Source organism: Lonchura striata, chromosome 7 (assembly GCF_050655825.1).
Source record: "Lonchura striata isolate lonStrDom1 chromosome 7, ASM5065582v1, whole genome shotgun sequence".
Taxonomy (NCBI): Eukaryota; Metazoa; Chordata; class Aves; order Passeriformes; family Estrildidae; genus Lonchura; species Lonchura striata.
Genome location: NC_140709.1, coordinates 973,650 through 994,239, shown reverse-complemented (window position 1 = coordinate 994,239; position 20,590 = coordinate 973,650). Strand labels below are relative to the sequence as shown.

Genomic DNA, 20,590 nt, shown 5'->3' with positions numbered 1-20,590 from the left:
CTATTTCTGCTCCTTGTTTTCCCATGTGGAATGTGTTTGGAGAATTGTTTCCCTGGGGTGATGCTTGGTTGGATTCTGGTGAGGATTGTTTGATCCTGCTGGCCAATCCAACCCACCTGGGGCTGGGCTCTCAGAGGGTCACCAGTTGCGAGTTAGATATGGGAGTTAGAAACAGTAGGTTTGTAGTTCTAGTATCTCCTTTAAATAGTATATTAATGTGTTATATTATAGTTATAATAAAGAAATCCTTCAGCCTTCTGAATGGAGTCAGACATCAGCATTTCTGCCCATGGGGTTCCCCTGCATTTCCAATACTCCTGCAGGGATGCTGGTGTGGGGCAGCCCCAGGTGAGCTCTCCTGGTGAAGAGGTGATTCGGGAGCATTGGTGCTCTGGTGAAGGGGTGATCTAGGATCACTGCTGCCCTGGTGAAGGGGTGATCTAGGATCACTGCTGCCCTGGTGAAGGGGTGATTTAGGATCACTGCTGCCCTGGTGAAGGGGTGATTTAGGATCACTGCTGCCCTGGTGAAGAGGTGATTCAGAAGCATTGGTGCTCTGGTGAAGGGGTGATCTAGGATCACTTGTGCTCTGGTGAAGGGGTGATCTAGGATCACTGCTGCCCTGGTGAAGAGGTGATTCGGGAGCCCTGCTGCTCTCCAAACCAGCCTGCCATGCTCCACAGTTGCTCCAGGACCTCTCCTGCAGAGCTGCTCCAGCTCCTGCCAGCCGGGGCTGCAGAACCTCCTGGAAAATGCAGATTTTCCTGTTCCCCAGCACAGAGCAGGCTCTGGGGCTGTGCTGCAGGAGCACCGGGCTGGGCACCGAGGGCTCTGGGCTGGCCAGGGACTGGGCACCGCCGGGACCCCGTGCCCGGCAGCACCTTTCCAGCCTCGGGGATTTGGGATTCTCTCTGCCAAACTGCAGAACCTTGGCAGGATAATCTGGCCTGGATCCCTCCCTGAGGAGCAGCCTGGCCATTTCTGACCTCCAAACACAGCAGCCTTCAAAATTCCTGACCTGGGAGGAATGCCACATGAGCTGTCCAGCATTGGGAATTCTGTCCCTCGAGGTCCCTTTGGGACAGAGCCACGCTCAGACTCCCTCCATGGCCTTGGTGTTTCTTTAAAAACCCAGTTTGGGTGATCAGTAATTACAGGAAGGGTGTCTGAGGCTGTTCTGTCTGTTACTGGGAAATGGGGCCTCACAAAGGGCACCAACTCCAAAATGCCCTGCCAGGATAAAGGAAAACATCCCTCTGTGCTTCTGTATGGGATCTAAAATATGATACACACATTTCAACAAATTATCCACAAGAATAAAAATAAAATACAAAAAAAGAGGAAGCTTTGAAGGCTGAAGAAAAGCAGCCCAAGATTTCATCTGAATCTCAGGCATTTCACTCAGCTCTCCTGGAAAATCCTGCCTCTGTCAGGCATTTCACCTCTGCAGCATCTGACCTTTATTTGGAGTATGCAGATTTGAAAATTAATTCATATTCATCCTCCACGTGGTTTTGTGGGGCTTTTCTCTCAAAAGTGGGATATTTATTGTCACAACAACGTTACGGGGCATTAATTAATGTGGTACTTTTAGAACTGGTGCTTGGGGACTGGAACAGAAAGTACCAGCAGAGTGTGAAATCCTGCCCTGGGCACTCCTTGGGAGGGAACAACTCACAGAATGTATATTCATTAACTTGCAGCTTCCTCAGGAGCCACCACGAGCCACAGAAACACTGAACTGAAGCTGTTACTCCCAGAAATATGGCTTTAAGCAAGAATTTGCTTGATTTCCACCAGCATTTCTGAATGCCAAGCAGTACATGAATATGATGTTCTTGCATAAAAACACTTGTATCAGGAGAAATTACAATGCTTTCCAGGAGTCACTGGGGCACATTTAAAAAAAAATGGAGACAATATATTAAATTATCTCCTCTAGATTAAAAAATAAAATAAAAATTCAAGGATTCTTGATGTAGAACTGGAAAAGAGAGGGGGAACATCAGATGTGCTCCTGTGGTGTCTGTCAGAAATCCCTGTTTGTTCAGGAATTTTCCACCTTTACAGCTGCATCACTCACTGACCCTGATTCCACCTAAAACACCTCTCTGAGGGATGGGGAAAGCTCACAGCCACAGAAGTTTGTACTTCTTAAAACCCACAAATCGTTCTTAAGATAGAACCTAAATCTAAAAACATTTAAAACACAGAATGGCTTAAGAAAGGCAAATTGGCATTAATGTAGCACTTCCACACAAATCCAGTTTGAGATGATCAAAACTTGATCACTCCAGTAACAGCAACAAAGTTTAATTCATTCGCTTATAAGATAAATATATTCTGTGTTTTGATAATATCAGGAATGTTTTACATTTGCTCATATTTAATGGTCCTTCAAATCCATCTCCTGAACACAGAAATGATTATTTAAATGTATTTGAAATCCAGGGATGCGTGTGCCTGGACAGGTCGGGCAGCCAGGTCAGGTGAAATAACCCAGGTATTATCAAGTTGTGGCTCACAGGTGTTCAGGAATTAAAATGGGAAATTGTAGGAATGACTCCCAGCCTGGAGATGCCATTCCCTTATTTAATGTCTATTTTGAAAAGTGGCTGAGATTTTCTCTGTAAAAAAATAATGAACTTTACAAAATGTCACTTTTACTAACAGAAATTATGGCTCAAATACCTGAATGGGAATATTAAATATTAAAAAAAAAAAAAAGAAAAGAAAAGAAAATTTCATTTAAATAATGCTGAGGTTGTGACACAAGCTGACAAAAGCAGGGAAATGCAGAGTCACAGCTGCCACTGCCCTCAATTCACACAACTTCGGGCAAGGTCAGGAGGGCAAAAGTGTAACTCCAGTCTGGGTATCAAGTTTGGAGACTTGGATTTCTTTCATTTTGAATTTACCTCTTAATACATCTTAAAGATGATTTGAATCCCCTTATTTAAGATTAAATGGTGGCTTGTGAGAGCTGGAGAGGGACTGGGGCCAAGGGATGGAGGGACAGGAGCCAGGGAATGGCTCCCACTGCCAGAGGGCAGGGATGGCTGGGAGATTGGGAATTGGGAATTCCTGGCTGGGCTGGAATTCCCAGAGCAGCTGGGGCTGCCCTGGATCCCTGGAGGTGTCCCAGGCCAGGCTGGAGCAGCCTGGGCAGTGCCACAGCAGGGCCAAGGATGGGCAGGGCCAGGAGGAGCTCCCAAAGCCCAGGTTTGGTGGCAACCTCTTGGGTTTGGGATGGAAACCTCTCAGATTTGGGATGGAAACGTCTTGGGTTTGGGATGGAAACCTCTTGGGTTTGGGATGGAAACCTCCCAGATTTGGGATGGAAACGTCTTGGGTTTGGGATGGAAACCTCTTGGGTTTGGGATGGAAACCTCAATGAACACCTCTCAGGTTTGGATGAACACCTCTCAGGGTTGGATGAACACCTCTCAGGGTTGGATGAACACCTCTCAGGGTTGGATAAACACCTCTCAGGTTTAGATAAACACCTCTCAGATTTGGGTGAGCACCTCTCAGGTTTGGGTGAACACCTCCCAGGTGCTCCTCAGCCAGGGACAAGCCACCTGCAGGTGGCAGCTGCTCAGCTTGCCCTGCTGCAGGGACAGATCAATGCATTGGTGATCACCCCTGCAGGTCACTTCCTAATGTAACCATCAATCAAATTTCCTTCCATTCTTTCAAAATTAAGCAGAAAGAAAAAGAGATTTTAGTTTTCTTTTCTTAGCTTATTTTTAACAGAGGCACTACAGAATTATGATGGTGTCCTTTTGGTAAACCAAAATGTCAGACACATATTATTCTTTTAAACATCTCCTGGCCTTTCTCTGAAAGGTTAAGGTGGTTTAAATAAATTTAGTCAAAGTAAATGACAGCTGAGGAAGAGTATTAGAAAACTATACTTATCAACAACCTCTTTTCCTTAAATTTAAACAAGTCATTTACCAAACTGCAGTTTAAGGAGATCATGACAATATATGCCGTTCCACAGGAAGATGAAAACAACTTTAAATGGTAAAGAAATGCTGGGTGGGAGAAATTGCACACAAGTTAGTGAATGTTAATGCATGGTCTGAAAGTTGCAAACCATGGCTTTTAAAATAATGGGGCAGCAGCCTGGGCTTTCACCTGAGCCCTTAAGTGGGAGTTGTCCTTTCCTGCTTTTACATCCACCGATGACAGAACTGAGATGGAGCAGGCAGGAAAAGTGGGATCCAGAGCTCAGGGCAGGAGGGTCCCTCAGACTGCCTCGGCGTTGGACAGAGGTTGTTGTCTGCCTCTGCTCAAAGCAGTGGATGTTAAATGCATTTATAGAGTATGAAATGCATCTTCAAAAGCAATTCTGACACCCGTGAACATTTCAGATGCACGTGTGCAAAAATAATCCAAGTGGGAGAGAAACCAGCCCAAACCTACCAGCCAAATCAGGGGCTCTTCAAGATAACTCAGCAAGAGATCATTTACTAATTAACACAGATAATTGGGATCTCCAACTCCTAAATAAAATGATGATTAAAACACAGTGAATCTCAGAAACCCAGAATGGTTTGGGTGGGGTGGGACCTCAGAGCCCATCCCACGCCTGCCATGGACAGGAGACCTCCCACCACCCCAGGGTGCTCCAAGCCCCGTCCAGCCTGGCCTGGAGCCCTTCCAGGGATGTAAATAACACACGGAGATGGTTTTTCATACATCAGTAATGTGCTTTTCCCATTCCATCTGCCGAGGAGCCAGCAGCAGTGAGCAGACACCCCTGAGTGCAGAGGCCAGGCCTGTTCCTGCACCTTGGCCAGCTCCATCTGCACCCCAGAGCCACCTCAGCTCACCCTGAGAGCCAGCACAGCTCACCCCAAAGCCACCTCAGCTCACCCCAGAGCCACCTCAGCTCACCCCAGAGCCACCTCGGCTCACCCCAGAGCCACCTCGGCTCACCCCAGAGCCAGCAGGGCTCATCCCCAGAGCCACCTCAGCTCACCCCAGAGCCACCTCAGCTCACCCCAGAGCCAGCAGGGCTCACCCCGCTCCAGCAATTCCCACTTTCCTGCCACAATCCCACTGCACAGCCCCAAACCTACTGCTCTCAGACAAAGGGAAACGGGGCCATTTATTGGGCACATCCTCAGAGCTGGCTGCCCCAGGACCTCTGGCAAAGTCCAGGGGGAAGAGGGGCTGCCTTGCATCCTTTTGCTGGGCTCTTTACTCCACACATAGCACAGGCAGGATCAAGAGAAAAAACCCTTGTGAAGACAAAAGTATACATTTTAGCACTTGCGTTCGCTGATCTACACCCAAGCGAAGACCTCCTGTCCAAAGACTTACGTTATTATTGTTTTTACTTACTTTATTACTATTTCAATTACAATATAATTGCAACGCACTGCCTAAGCATTCCCCTTCAAACTTATCGGAAAAGCACCAAAATCCAACTTTCTGCAGCTCCGCCCAAGCCCGGCTCCAATGCAGCCGCCGCTGCCAGGACTCGGCGGCAGAAATTGTAATTTTAGTTGTTGGTGGGGAAGGCGGAATGACTCGTCCAGCACCAGGGCCCCGCAGCTCGGAGTTTCCATAGAAATGCATTGATTAGCGCCTAATTCCCTCTAACCGCGTCCCTGCCCAGCGCCGGCACCTTCCCGCAGCCGCCCTCGCCTTTGTTCGGCTCAGTAGGTTTCCTAACTGCTGGATTTTATTGAGTTAAATCAAGCTGTCACTTCATCTGCCTGAAGGATGACTCAAATACAACACATAATAATAAAAGAAAAGTAGGATAAAATAATCTTGTCAAGCCAGAAAAACTGATTGCTTGAAGTTGTAGCCTTCAATCAATACACTAATTCCACAATTTATACCTCTTTCAATTGGAGAGGAAAGAAACCCTGATATGGTATTTCTTGGCTCACTGACCAACTTTGACCTTCTATCTATGTGAATGTGGGATTAGCAAGTGCTGCTGCTTAGTGCAATCACCTATGGAAACAGGGAAGCAAATGAGAGCCGTTGGAGGCTCACAGTGACTTTATTAATTCCAGCAGGGCCAGGGGTGTTTATTGCTCAGGCACAGAGGCCACAGGGCTGCTGGCTCGGGGTTTGGGGTTGCAGAGGAGGAGCAAAGCTCAGGGACCCGGCAGCAGAGCTGTCCCCAGAGCCACCCCCTGTCCCCTGCCCCAGGGTCCCAGAAAAGCCCCTTGTGCTGCTCACAGCTCCCTGCTGGAGGTAGGTGCACAACGACAGCGTACCCAGGCAGCTTCAGAACCCAACTTCTGCAGAAATAATCACCCACTTCGTCATTTACTCTTTCTTTTTCCAGTGGCCAGTCATCACAAACCCCTCTTTTATTTGTAAATTGTCCTTCATCGGCATAGCTTTATAAAAGAACAATCCAGCCGGTTCGTTTAAAAATTTGGGATGCTCTTCGGCTGTCAGGTTCCTGCTTTGCTTTCAGAACTCCTCCCCTGCGGGCACAGGCCAGGAAATAAAAATTCTTTGTTTGGTGAAGCTTTTATAGCTCACCCTGCCAGCTGCTTAGCTGGGCTGTGGCAGCTCTCAAACAGGGCTGGAGCAGGAGCCTCCCTGCCCTGTGCCCCAAAAGGAACAGGCAGACCCGGGCAGGCTGTCAGATCAGCTGCCTGAGATAATAAAGGTAATTAATGCAGTGCAATGGGGCACAGCTTTCCTTTGCTTGGGAAAAGGTGGTGTTTAATTAACGCCAAATTTGCCCATTTTCCAGGGATATTCCTGTTTGCAGTGATTCCAGCCATAGCTGAGCAAGCTGAACTAAAGGCACAGCCAGCCTGGGGTGGCTCTGCACACAGCCCAGACCTCAGATCTGCATCCCGAGTGGCAGCTCAGGGCCAGGAGCTGCTGCCCAGCCTTTGGCCCTTCCCTTGTCCCCCTGGTGGGTCAGAGCAGGGCAAGCTGATGCCAGACAGACCCAGGGAAATGCCCTGGCAGGGATTCCTGCAGCGGGGGCTGCCCGGGTCCCCAGGGCCAGCCTGGACAGGGCTGGGGGCACTCTGGGCAGCGCGGGTCCCTGCCCTGGCACGGTGGCACTGCGGGAGCTCCGGGGTCCCTTCCAAGCCAAACCGTTCCAGAATTTCCCGACTGGGTGCCACTGAGCAGCTGGAAGCAGAACGGAGCACCAGGAGCCTTTAACCCCTGCAGCACCCCCGAGAGCCCCCGGATCCCTGCAGCCACGGGGGCGAGGAGCACAGTCCAGCTGCCCAGCTCCTTCTAGCAAGCACCACTTGCGTTAACCTTTCCTTTACTCACAGTTTACTTCCTTAGGGTAGAACACGCTGCTGGAGACGTTGCCTTTATTTTTGTGCAGGGAGCGGATGGTATTTCCCCAGGCACCGGCCCAAGCAGCAGAAACACCTCCATGGAATACCAAGCAAGCACCGGAGCACGGTCCTGGCGCAGCTGCACATCCCAGCAGCTGGCACCGGGCCCCTGCCCTGCTCCAGGTTAACTCGGGGCTGTCCTCAGCCCCCCTGGCACGGGGCAGCTTCTCCCTGTGATAGGGGAGCAGAGTTAATGATGCAGCGTTAATGGAGAGAAATCAACCGCACGAGGGTCAGGTGCTCACCTCACCCTCCCTGCTCACAAACTGAATTATTCAAACCTGCCTCTGCTTTAACACCGGCCATTCACAGGCAGCAAAAAGAGAAAACACCAAGGGAAAATGAAAAAAAGAAAAAAAAAAGGGAAAGTTTACTGGGTATTAAAATTCTCCCTTATTGATTATAAGCAATAAATTAAAAAATGCTCCAGGTGAGCTCTTAGTTTCCCCAGACACTCTTCACTCCCTAATTTGGATCTCCTCTATCAGAGGTATAAATTCCTGCAGGAAATAAGGGTCTGCAGCAAAAATACTCCCTGCTTTCCCTTCTGCTTCCCCTTCAAGGGAAGCGGAATAAAAGAAGACATTTGCAGGAGAGGAGGCACAGCCCCTGAGCCCACTGATCACATTGTCCCTGGCTTTCTGCTGCCATGAGGGATGAAGATGCATCTCACGCTGATCCTTTGAAGCTCATGGAGATGAAGGTTAAGAGGCATTTGAAGTTGTTAGTTTGTTTGTGGCCAGGGAGGGAGGTGCTCGCTGCCCTCCATCCTGCAGGCTCAGGGATGTCACCAGGACTCACCTCTTGACATTCAGTCCCACGGCAAGAACAAAGATTAGAGCCCGGGTCAGCCCGTGGCAGCCCAATTCCACTCAAAGTTTTATTGCCGACACCGTTGTTCATCCGATTGTTCCCAAACGCCTCCTTTTAACAGAAATGCCGAGATTTAGCCTTGCTTTCAGCCATCGATTACGGCGCTGTCAGCTGAGCAAATACCGGGCTGGAAATTGCAGTGTACTGGAGAAAGTAGGGGGGAAACCCATCAGAAAGGAACCAGAATTGCCGGTGGAATAAGCAAATAAGGGAGATGGGCTCTGGGGCTGAATAAACAGCCGGGGTGGTGTGTGCACAAAGCAGAGGTGCCTGCCCGGATCCGGGGGCTCAGTCGGGAGAAACGAGCAGCTGAACGGCCCAGGATGCCCAGGGACCTTTTCACCTGAACACTCAGCTTCTGCTGCCCACAGCTAAGAGCAGAGGCTGTTATTTAATGTATAGTAATGACCTAAACCGCGGGAGTTCGGCTGCCTTGAAAGACCGCCCAGCCACGGCTCAGCTCTGGCACCTCCATCACCCCGAAACACAGAGGTGTCAGCCCCAGAGCAGCTTCTGGCTCCCCAGGACAGCTCAGAACGCCTCCAACTGCTTCACAGCCCTTGGGAAGCAAAACACAGCGAGCAGCAGCAAGCACACAAAATCAGGAGTGATGAGTAAACGCCTTAAGCGGGCACAAAATAATTCTGCTCCAGGCCTGCACTCCAATAATTTCACATTGAAGCCACAGACACCATCCCAAGCCAGGTCCCTGAGGGCTGGTGAGAAGAGTTCTGTCTGCTGTGTTTTCCTCTCAGCAGCAGCACTGACAGGGCTGTGCCTGCAGGCTGCACAAACTCTACAACAGGGAGTAGGGACCCCCAGAACCAGCAGCCTGAGCCCGGGGATGGGGCAGGGCAGGAAGGAGCCAGGGCAGGCGGCTGAGCCCGGGAGCAGCAGCAGCCACAGCCCAGGAATTGTCCTGCAGGAATTGCCCTGCAGGAATTGTCCTGCAGGAATTGCCTGTCCTGCAGGAATTGCCTGTCCTGCAGGAATTGCCTGTCCTGCAGGAATTGCCTGCCCTGCAGGAATTGCCTGTCCTGCAGGAATTGCCTGTCCTGCAGGAATTGCCTGTCCTGCAGGAATTGCCTGTCCTGCAGGAATTGTCTGTCCTGCAGGAATTGTCCTGCAGGAATTGCCTGTCCTGCAGGAATTGCCTGTCCTGCAGGAATTGTCCTGCAGGAATTGCCTGTCCTGCAGGAATTGCCTGTCCTGCAGGAATTGCCTGTCCTGCAGGAATTGCCTGTCCTGCAGGAATTGCCCTGCAGGAATTGCCTGTCCTGCAGGAATTGTCCTGCAGGAATTGCCTGTCCTGCAGGAATTGCCTGTCCTGCAGGAATTGCCTGTCCTGCAGGAATTGCCTGTCCTGCAGGAATTGCCTGTCCTGCAGGAATTGCCCTGCAGAGCTGTGGGGCACACGGGGTGTTCCAGCACATTGCTTTCTCTCTCTCAGGATTCTTCGTGGAGGAGCACAGAGGAGAGAAAGAGAAAACAATTTCTATTTCTGCTCCTTGTTTTCCCATGTGGAATGTGTTTGGAGAATTGTTTCCCTTGGTTGGATTCTGGTGAGGATTGTTTGAGCCCGGTGGCCAATCCAACCCACCTGGGGCTGGGCTCAGAGAGGGTCACGAGTGGTGAGTGAGATATGGGAGTTAAAACAAGTAAGTTTATAACTTTAGTCTCTCCCTTTCAATAGTCTATTAATGTACTATAGCACAGTTAAAATAAATAAATCATTCAGCCTGCTGAATTAGGGTCAGACATTTCCATTTCCTCCCACCAGGTTCACCTGCATTTACAACACTCCTGCAGCCACTCCCAGGCTTTGCAGGTGCCAGGGGCAGCACGGGGGCAGCAGGATGGTGCTGGGGGCAGCAGGATGGGGACAGCAGGATGGTGCCAGGGGCAGCAGGATGGTGCTGGGGGCAGCAGGATGGGGGCAGCAGGATGGTGCCAGGGGCAGCAGGATGGTGCCGGGGGCAGCAGGATGGGGACAGCAGGATGGTGCCAGGGGCAGCAGGATGGTGCTGGGGACAGCAGGATGGGGACAGCAGGATGGTGCCAGGGACAGCAGGATGGTGCTGGGGGCAGCAGGATGGGGACAGCAGGATGGTGCCAGGGGCAGCAGGGGGACAGCAGGATGGTGTCAGGGGCAGCAGGATGGTGCCGGGGGCAGCAGGATGGGGACAGCAGGATGGTGCTGGGGACAGCAGGATGGGGACAGCAGGATGGTGCTGGGGGCAGCAGGATGGTGCCAGGGGCTGCTGCTGGGGACCCTGCACCCAGCAGCGCCCGCGGGAGGGGACACAGGACCCTCCTCACCATGGCAAACTCGTGCCTGTTGCAGTGATTTCAGCAATACTGAGCAACTGAAATAAAGGCACGGCCAGCCTGGGGTGAGCTCTGCACACAGCCCAGACCTCAAACCTGCAGCACAGGGCCAGGAATGCCAGAGCTGCCGCACGGCAGGAGCTGCTGCCCAGCCTGCCCCCAGAGCCCCAAAAGCAGGGCACGGAACCCTCTCGGTGCCTGTCAGTGCCAGTCCCACCTGCCTGGCACCCCACAGCCCTGGCCCGGCCCAGCACAGCCCCAGGGGCCCCGGGGCTGCCCTGGAGTGTCCCGGGGCAGGAGGCAGCCAGGGCTGCCCACGCTGCCCTTGGCAGTGTCACTGGCACCCTCCTCACCTCCCAGCCTGGCCCACCTGAGCTCCAGCTGCTGCTTTCCTCCTCTGCTAAATGCTGCTCTCCCTTTGGGCGCCGGCACTTGGAATTTAAAGAGAGAGCCAGAGAGTGACAGGCACTACATCCGGCAGGGCAGGTGTTTGTTGTATAAGATAAACACGCAATTATCTAAAATGTAATCTTAATATGAGTTATTAAATCGATGACGTTCGAAGGGGCGCTGCGGTTGGCACGTTCTCCAGCCCGGCCCTGCGCCCGCCCCGGCAGCTGCAGCGCCGCAGATACAGCGAAAGCGCCGCCGCTATCTGCTCCGAGCGGCTCCCTCCGCCTTGATAGGCAGATACAGCCCTCACCTTTATCCCAGCTTCTTTCTGACCCACTCAGTTCCCGCTAATCACCCCTGTGGGCACCGGTAATTTCCCCATATGTGGAATTTGATAACTTAGAGCGCCCACTTCATTTCAAGCAGATTCCAGCTGGCTATCCAGTTATCGCTATGGACAGCTTCAAGCACTTCCATGCTGCTCCTTGTATTCTGAGCTTTATCAAGTGCTTTGCACTTTTTGTCTTTTATCTCTTAATTGAGACCTGACTGCAAGAAATGCCTATCTCTTAAAGTGTGCTGCATTAAGTATTAACTTGAACTGCTTTGGCTACTTGAGGTACAGAAAAACCTTAAGAAGCGGGGAAAAGGGTGGAAAAAATCTCCCCAAATCTCTATTTAGAAAAACTGTGTAAATGCTACAGTGTAATAAAAAAAAAAAAAAATCTTTTTCTTCCTTCGCTGCCTCTTCCCACAAGTAAAAGGAAAAACAGAAAAGGAAAGCGTGTATTACAGGCAGAAATCAACTCTATCTGCTTGTTTGCTTAACTGGAAATGCATTAAAATGCAAAGGGCCTGGAAAAGGAAAGCGCTAGGAGATGAATGTGTATGAATAAGAAATTATTTCACAATTAAAGGTGGTAAAGAATTCTTTTCTCGCCGAATGATCTGCTCGGTCCATTCAGTTGCCAACAGCAGCAGCTGAATCTCCTCGTGGAGGAGCCGGGCGGGTGTGTGATTGCCACACACCCCCTTTGAAGGGGAATATCTGTATTTTTTGGAAGCATCCCTCCCAGAACGACTCTGAGCAAAGAGTGTGGAGTGTGGCAGAGCCGGGACAGAGTGGGAGATGCAGGTTCTGTCCTGCTGCTCCTCTCTGCACTCACTCCTTCCTTCCTTTGCGCCCGGCAGCAGCCCCCAGAGCAGAAGCGTTCTGCTCCCTGTTGGTGTCTGAAACCCAAAACCTATTTGGGTTTGTGCTTTTGCCCCTTTTCCCAGAAGAAACCTCCCTGAGCAGCTGCTCTCAGGCAGCCTGGAGCAGCTCTGCTGGTGTCCCTGGCAGGAGGGGCAGGCAGGTCAGGCTGCTCTCCCAAGGAACAAGGGCAGGACAAGGGGACACGGCCTCCGCTGTGCCCAGGGACTCCCCGGCTGGACAGCAGGGAAGATTCCAGCCCCAGGAGGGCTGAGCACGGGCACGGGCTGCCCAGGGCACTGCTGCCCTCAGCACCCCTGGGATTGCTGGGAAGAGCAGCGGGCACCGTTTCCCAGCGGGGTTAAATGGGGGTTCAGCTGAAGGCTGGGCTCGTGGCCCTGGAGGTGTCCTGCAGCCTCCGAGATTCTGTGACTTTCCAAACTGAACATCTGAGCTCAGAACAGGTTTGAAGACATCAGCACAAACCTCCTGGTGCAGCACTTCTGTCCTCTGTGAAACGGGGTAAAGACATTTCCAATGTCAGCTTCAAACCCTGGCAGCAGCACTGACCCAGCCCGTGCTGCCCTGGCCCAAAGCCTGGGATCCCCAAATCCCTCAGGAATGATCAGTTCCTTTTTAAAGCACAACTGAGCAGCCATGAACTGCTTCGTCTAGCCCAACCCAAATCTCTCAGGAGGGCCAGGCGATATCTCTGTGCCAGTGGAAGAGCAGAGGAGAAGCAGGAGCTGCCCTTCCTTCCCAGGAGCCCTGCCCTGCCCACTGAGGTGCCACGCACAGCTGCTGGGAGAGCACACAGCCTTCTCCTGACTGGATGTGGAGCACTGCTATTCCCTGAACATTCACAGGAAATAAATAACAATAAATCCACTTTTCAAAGGCTCTTTGCCCATTCAAAGAGCTCAGCTGAGTCCAGGTCTCACCGTGGCCCAAATGGATCCCCACTCCTGCAGCTGCAGGTGTCTTCTGCCACTGATTTATAAAAATACCCGTGTGCTGCCCCGAAAACGCCACTAGCAAGGCAGCCAAAGCCCAGGATGTGTGGGGCAGCTTGGGAGAAGGAAATATTGGTAAGCCAAAAGGCATTTTTCCTCTCAAAGACAAGGGCAGCAGCAGTAAAGGCAGTGAGGGAGAGTTCTCACCCCCTGTCTGGGGGACATCACTGAAATCAGAGAAGTACAGCAAAGGCCCTGCAAATGAAGGTGAAATGACACATAGCAGCACTTCAGAAGCATTAGATGAAGGTACCTGTGGCTCCTGAGGGCAGAAGGGCCACGCACAGACTGGGAAATAAAGACAGGAGGATATTTTGGCCAGTCAGGAGTAAAAGCAGAACAGAACCAAAGCGCCAGAGGTACAGGGTACAAAAGTGAATTAAAGGGAATCATAAAGGGAAATTTTTTACATGGCTAACACTGAATAGCTGAAATCAAATTCCCTATGCAACAGAAATAGAAGGCATCAGAAAAGATCGAATTCACCTGCAAGAAGTCAAATCAAACCCTTTGCCATGGCAGATATTTAAGAGCATCCCCAGATATCAGAAGGCTTTTACCAATTACAAATTCCCACTTACATCAGAGGTCTCCAACAAAGAAAAGCTGTACAGAACGTGTGATCTGTTCCTCTTTTCTTGCCAGTTCACGACCTTTTTGGGGAGACTGTAAATGCAATGCATTAAGTGAGTTGGCTGCCACAATCTTGTACAAATCCCTTCAGTGAGTGAATCACTGGCACACACTTGTACAAATCCCCTCAGAGAGGGAATCACTGACACACATTTGTACAAATCCCTTCAGTGAGTGAATCACTGACACACACTTGTACAAATCCCTTCAGTGAGGGAATCACTGGCACACACTTGTACAAATCCCCTCAGAGAGAGAATCACTGACATACACTTGTACAAATCCCTCCAGGAATCACTGTCACACACACTTGTACAAATCCCTCCAGGAATCACTGGCACACACTTGTACAAATCCCTTCAGTGAGGGAATCACTGACACACACTTGTACAAATCCCTCCAGGAATCACTGGCACACACTTGTACAAATCCCTTCAGTGAGTGAATCACTGACACACACTTGTACAAATCCCCTCAGTGAGGGAATCACTGGCACACACTTGTACAAATCCCTCCGGGAATCACTGACACACACTTGTACAAATCCCTCCAGGAATCACTGTCACACACACTTGTACAAATCCCTTCAGTGAGGGAATCACTGGCACACACTTGTACAAATCCCTCCAGGAATCACTGACACACACACTTGTACAAATCCCCTCAGAGAGGGAATCACTGGCACACACTTGTGCAAATCCCTCCAGGAATCACTGACACACACTTGTACAAATCCCTTCAGTGAGTGAATCACTGGCACACACTTGTGCAAATCCCTCCAGGAATCACTGACACACACTTGTACAAATCCCTTCAGTGAGTGAATCACTGGCACACACTTGTACAAATCCCTCCAGGAATCACTGGCACACACTTGTACAAATCCCTTCAGGAATCACTGACACACGCTTGTACAAATCCCTTCAGGAATCACTAGCACACACTTGTACAAATCCCTTCAGTGAGTGAATCAGTGCCACACACTTGTACAAATCCCTTCAGTGAGTGAATCACTGGCACACACTTGTACAAATCCCTCCAGGAATCACTGACACACACTTGTGCAAGTCCCTCCCGGATCTGTCCCTCTCTCAGCAGGTGGGACAATGCACACCCTCCTCCTGCACTGGATGTGGAGCAGTGCGTTCCTCTGAACATTAACCAGAAGGAGCAGACCAAAGGGCCATATGTTAAGGAGCAAGCTGATAGCTGAGGCTGCACAGAATGTAAATCCTGCTGTCAGATGCATCCCCCAGCACACAGAACAGGAGCTCCCCCAGCTCCAGGGATCTCTCCCCCTTCCCTGCCCAGCTCGCTCAGCTGGGCTCAGCCCTGTACCCACCCAGAAATGTCTCAGCTTTGGCCCATTTCCCACAGCCCCCAGGCCCTGTGCTCCCCCAGCCCCCCGAGCCCCTGGGCTGCGGAGACGTCTGTGTTATTGTCAGATTCAAGAGTTAAATATTCCAGGAGGAATTTGTTCCTGCACGGTGATACATAATGCCTGAAAACCCCCTGCACCAATATTGCTCTCAAATTGGCAGCAAGTGAACAAGGGACATGAAGGATGCTTCAGCACAGTAACCTATCCTTCCTTCTCTCCTGGGAGCCACTTGGCCAGCTTTCATCCTCATAATTATAATAAATTTGACATTTCATAGATAATATTGATTTCTGTATTTTAGCATTTCACCATAGGTGACAGTCTAGCGTCAAGAATGAAATTTCTATTGATCTCCAGCGCATTAATCTCTCATGTGTATGTGATCATTTTTATAAGACCTTTTACTGCACATAAATCAATATTTCATATTTCCAGCTATGCCAGAGGAGATGTCATATTTGTAAACTGTGAGTTGACACCTGCAATTCCTTCCTGTTCAGCTTCAACTGTTCAGTAACAGTCGATTCAGGGTTGGGAAAGGATCAAGCTCCAGAAACAAGTGAGATGAAAAAGAAGGATGTAGAATACGGTAATTAGCTTAATGAACAAAGCAGCGGAGTAAGTGAAATAAAGCTGTGTTTCTTCTGCTTACACTTGCCTCATGAATACAAACATCTTTAGGGAGGTTTGCTAAGCGACTGATAACGCATTTTAATATGTTTAGAGCACATTATAGCATAAATGTATTAGGGAAATAGAGGCTGTTAGGAAATTAGGCAAACTCCCTAAATTAACTGCCTTGTTTGATACAGTCTTATATCCATCTGAAATTATCCCTTTCACACACAGCATTACCGGCTACTCTAACTTGGAGATGGTACAAGAACTATTTAGTCACCATTTAAACTCTATAATTTAGCAAACAATAATTAGAATAATAAAATTCTCCTCTTTGAGCTGAAATATGAACTTCCCACAAACAGCACAAGCTACCAGGAGAAGAAAAATAGTAAATCACAACGAGACCTGGTTCTCCTCCTTGTAGAGGTTTAAGTGAATCAGTTCAAAATCACATGCATAAAACATCTTTAAATAATATAGGATCCATAAATAAATAAGACTGTCCAGCTGCTTTGCGGTTTACTAAATTAGTTAAATGAGCAATTACAGTGTGATGTGCAGTGGCCCTTCCAGCATGCAGCACTTTAAATTATTCGCTGTGTTACCAGTGACCTCCTCCAGTGTGGACAGCTGAACGGTTTGGGGTGCGGGGGATAATCTGCGATTTAACAGAGGCATGAGCAGAGCTGGACATTGAAATAATAGTGCCAAGAGTGCTTATAGGGAATTGGTGTCGAACGGGAGCTTCCCCACCAGCCTTTGGCCGGGCAGGAGGCTGAGGAGCTGCAGCAGGCCCTACCCGAGCGTGGCTCTGAACCATTCTGGTGGCTCTGCCTGTGCAGCTGCAGCAGCGGGGCAGCGGGCTGAGCAATGCCCTGAGGATGCTCGGTGCCTGAGGGAAGGTGCTCCGGGCCAGCTGGGCCAGCTCACCTTGGGAGTCCATCCCAGCACTGAGCTGGCACGCTGCTTTCACCAGGATCTGTGTCTGCGTCTGCCCGTGGATGCAGCTCGAAGTGCCTCTGTTTGTTAAATCACAGATTGTCCCCCGCACCCCAAACGTTCAGCTGTCCACACTGGGGAGGTCACTGGTAACACAGCAGCTCCCATCCATCTGCACATCTCAAACCTGCAGCTGTGGACAACCCACCCTCAGCACACTGTGATGGAGTAAAGCAAACGCTCGAGTGTGAGAGCAAACGCTCAAACGCCGGTTCTTGGCTCTGCCCTTTGATACTCCACAGTAACTCAGTGCCTACTCAAACCTCCCCTGCTGGGGAGTAATATTTACTCATTCTGTTGTTCTTAGCAGTGCTGTCACAGACCAAGGACAACCTGCTGAAATAAAATAGTAAGTTTCACCTGAAAAATATTCATTTCTGATCAGAACTTGTGTCATTTAGTGGCACCTGCGTTGGTGGCAATCCCTGCTCCAGAGAACCCCACGAGAGTTTCACAGGAGCTCCTTGCAGAAACTGCTCTCGGAATGAGATTATCCCTGTGGTGTCAACACAGGCTGTTATTAACACATTAGGTGAGAAAAAACGTTTTGTGTTATTAAATTAGCAAGAACATAATTCACATTTGCTTGGACTTTGCCTCATCATTTATGAACAGTAAATACTCCAACACTCCCAGGGCTGAATGAACTCAGCATTCCTGAGCACAAGGGGCACAGGAGCCCCTGTTCAGCTCCCCGTCACCACAGTGACCCAATTTTGGACAAGGGGCAGATTTGGACAAGGGATGGATTTTGGACAAGGGACAGATTTGGACAAGGGACAGATTTTGGACAAGGGACAGATTCCCAAGCAAAGTTTAGACTCACCACAAATAAATGCAGTGCTACATTACGATATTCCAAGCATCCCACACTGATCATTGGTTCTGTCAAAGTCCAATCCAACCCAGAACATTCTGGGGCTCCTTTATTAACTTTTCCTCAATTCACTTTAGGTTGGACGAGCTTGGAGCACCCTGGGACAGTGGGAGGTGTTCCTGCCCATGGCAGGGGTAGAATGGGATGGGATTTAAGGTCTCTCCCAGAACAGACCAGTCTGGTATTCCATGATTTTATAAAACTTTGGCACATCCTCTGCCTTTTGGGCACAGCTCAGAGATGTCATGGCAAACCCAGGACAAAGAGTTGACCAGCACATGGGGATCAGCCCTGGGAATGGAGTCTCCTTCCCCTGGCAGGGCTGTTCAGGTGAATTAAATCCCTTGTGCCCCGAGCTTCCCTTCATCCCCTGGGGTTCTCAAACTGCTTCCAGTCCTCTGGAGCTGATTCCTCACGGCCAGCGCTGCTCTGAGCACGCCGGTGTCCCCGGGGTCCCTTCCCAGCCGCGTTCTCCTGAGCTGCCCACGCCGTGGAAACAGGGATCGTGGTGCTGGGGGACTGCCACGGAACACGGGAGCACAGCGGGGAGCACGGGGGGCTGAGCAGATTTCCCCGCCCTGAGCAGAACCCTGAGCCACCGAGGTGCTGCTGGCACCTTCCCAGGGGAAAAAGCCTTCCCAGGAACAGACCTGTGGATTTAAAAATCAGGTTTGATGTGACCTAATGGCTTTTGCCGCTTTGAAAAGAACATGAAAGAGTGACAGCGATATTGAATTTTTAAAATCCTGCTCTGTCCACCTGCAGAGCTTTTCTGGCATTCTTTAATAAGGACTTTTACCATGTCATTATACATTTTAATTACACTGTTAAATGTCACAATCACACATGCTAATGACATCATTATACCTATTTACACCAATTATGTCATTTGATGCAATTACAGTAATTCTGCCAATACACACAAATCAATAAAAAGGTTTTGTTTGCATTTTTAAATGAGCAATCACAAAAGAATAAATCTACTTTCTAAGAAATGCAGGGCAAGGACTCAAATACTGAAACTAAAGAAGTGACATTTGAGGCCTGGCTCTCATTTCCACCATTACGAGCACTAAAAACTTCCATAACCAGAAGATGAGACAATCATCCTGGTATCACCTGCAGAGGTGTCCAGGAATGATTTTACTCTTCCTTCCAGGCCATCCTGGCAGTGGTAAGCAACAGAATTCCACAGCAACCAGATTTGATCTTTAAATTCATGGATCTTTTCTCCAAACTCCCACAGCAAGTCCAGATTCACAGGAGGATAACTGTGGAGCCATGGAATTGGTTTGGGTTGGGAGGGACATTAAAACCCATTTCATCCCACCCCTGCCATGGCAGGAACACCTCCCAGTGTCCCAGGGTGCTCCCAGCCCTGCCAGCCTCTCCTGGAACGCTTCCAGCCCCTTTCCTGCCCAGGTGGGACAGCCTTAGGCTTTAAAACCCTTCTTGTGTGCGAAGACTCACATCTTGCAAGAGGAAATCCGGGGAAACTGGAGCATGTCACTCAGAGCTCCAGAGAATCAGAGAATCAGCTCTGCCCCCTCCACCAGCTCAGTGCTCCGTGCCCACATTTCCTGTCAAATAACTCTTTTCTACACCTGCTTACAGGCTCCTAAACACACTTTAACCTACATCTAAATGAAGACCATAAATTCCAGGTCTTCCCCCAAAACAGAGGATTCTCTTTTCCTGAAGCACTGCTGGCAGCCTACACAAGTATTCATCAGTCCAAGGCTGCTCTTTCCTCTCTCTCCACTACTGAAAAAAAGATATATTATTAAGAGATTTCATTTTTTTCTTAGTATTTAACATGATCAGTTTCTGCGTCTGGATGGTTTGAAATATGTTCTCCATTGGACAGATAAGTCTCGGGCAAATGACTGACCTTTTGAAATAATATTTATAATTTTAGAAATGTAAAACTTAACATTCTTTAGTAATCCAATATTAAAATACATTTAAGTTGATCTATTAAATGCTACGATTCAAACTTTAAAAAAAATGTGCAATAGAAAAACATTAACAACATGTGTGGTTTGGAAAAATTCATTTATACGGCAGTTTGCAATGTCATGATGTATTTTAAATAAAAGAGCTACAGACAAAGGTATTGATTTTAGAGACTTAACTAAATAAACAGTATGTAAATTCTGTCTTTTTCTATAAAATTGGATCAGGACGCACATATTACAGTGTCTTTTTCTGAGGGAATGACAGCGATTGAATGTGGCAGACATTGCAATTTGGTTAAAGAGTTAAAGACCTTTGCTCTTTGGTTTGCAGAGCGGGCGAGGCCGGGAAAGGACAGCGGCGTGGGGGCACGGGCACTGCTGGGCACTGCCCACGGCGGGTGGCACTGCCCTGCCACTGCCACTGCCACTGCCCTGCCACTGTCCTGCCACTGCCACTGCCACTGTCACTGTCACTGTCACTGCCACTGCCACTGTCACTGCCCTGCCACTGTCATTGTCACTGTCACTGTCACTGTCACTACCACTGCCACTGCCACTGCCCTGCCACTGTCACTGTCACTGCCACTACCACTGCCACTGTCACTGTCACTGCCACTTCCACTGCCCTGCCACTGCCACTGCCCTGCCACTGCCACTGCCACTGCCCTGCCACTGTCACTGCCACTGTCACTGCCCTGCATTGTCCTGCCACTGCCACTGCCCTGCTACTGCCACTGTCACTGTCCTGCCACTGCCACTGTCACTGCCCTGTCACTGTCACTGCCACTGTCACTGTCACTGCCACTGCCACTGGGTGCCCAAACTGCCCTGCCCTGCCCTGGCAGCACCTCGGGGTGACAGCGGGGACAGAGGGACCCGGGAATGTTCCCAGCCCTGCCTGCTCCTCTGGGGGTGCCCGGCAGCTCTGCCACCCAAAGGGGCCTGGACAGGCCCTGCTGGGATCATCCTG

At 49.9% G+C, this 20,590-nt stretch overlaps 1 long non-coding RNA gene across 1 annotated transcript; it reads right to left on the bottom strand.

The window, feature by feature from the left end:
• Positions 1 to 5,915: 5,915 nt before the first annotated feature.
• On the bottom strand, positions 5,916 to 9,054 carry LOC146766857 (uncharacterized). Its single transcript, XR_014956438.1, has 2 exons — positions 8,154 to 9,054; positions 5,916 to 7,523 (listed from the first exon to the last, which is right to left on the bottom strand). It is a non-coding gene; the product is annotated as an uncharacterized LOC146766857 (long non-coding RNA).
• Between the last annotated feature and the right edge of the window lie 11,536 nt (positions 9,055 to 20,590).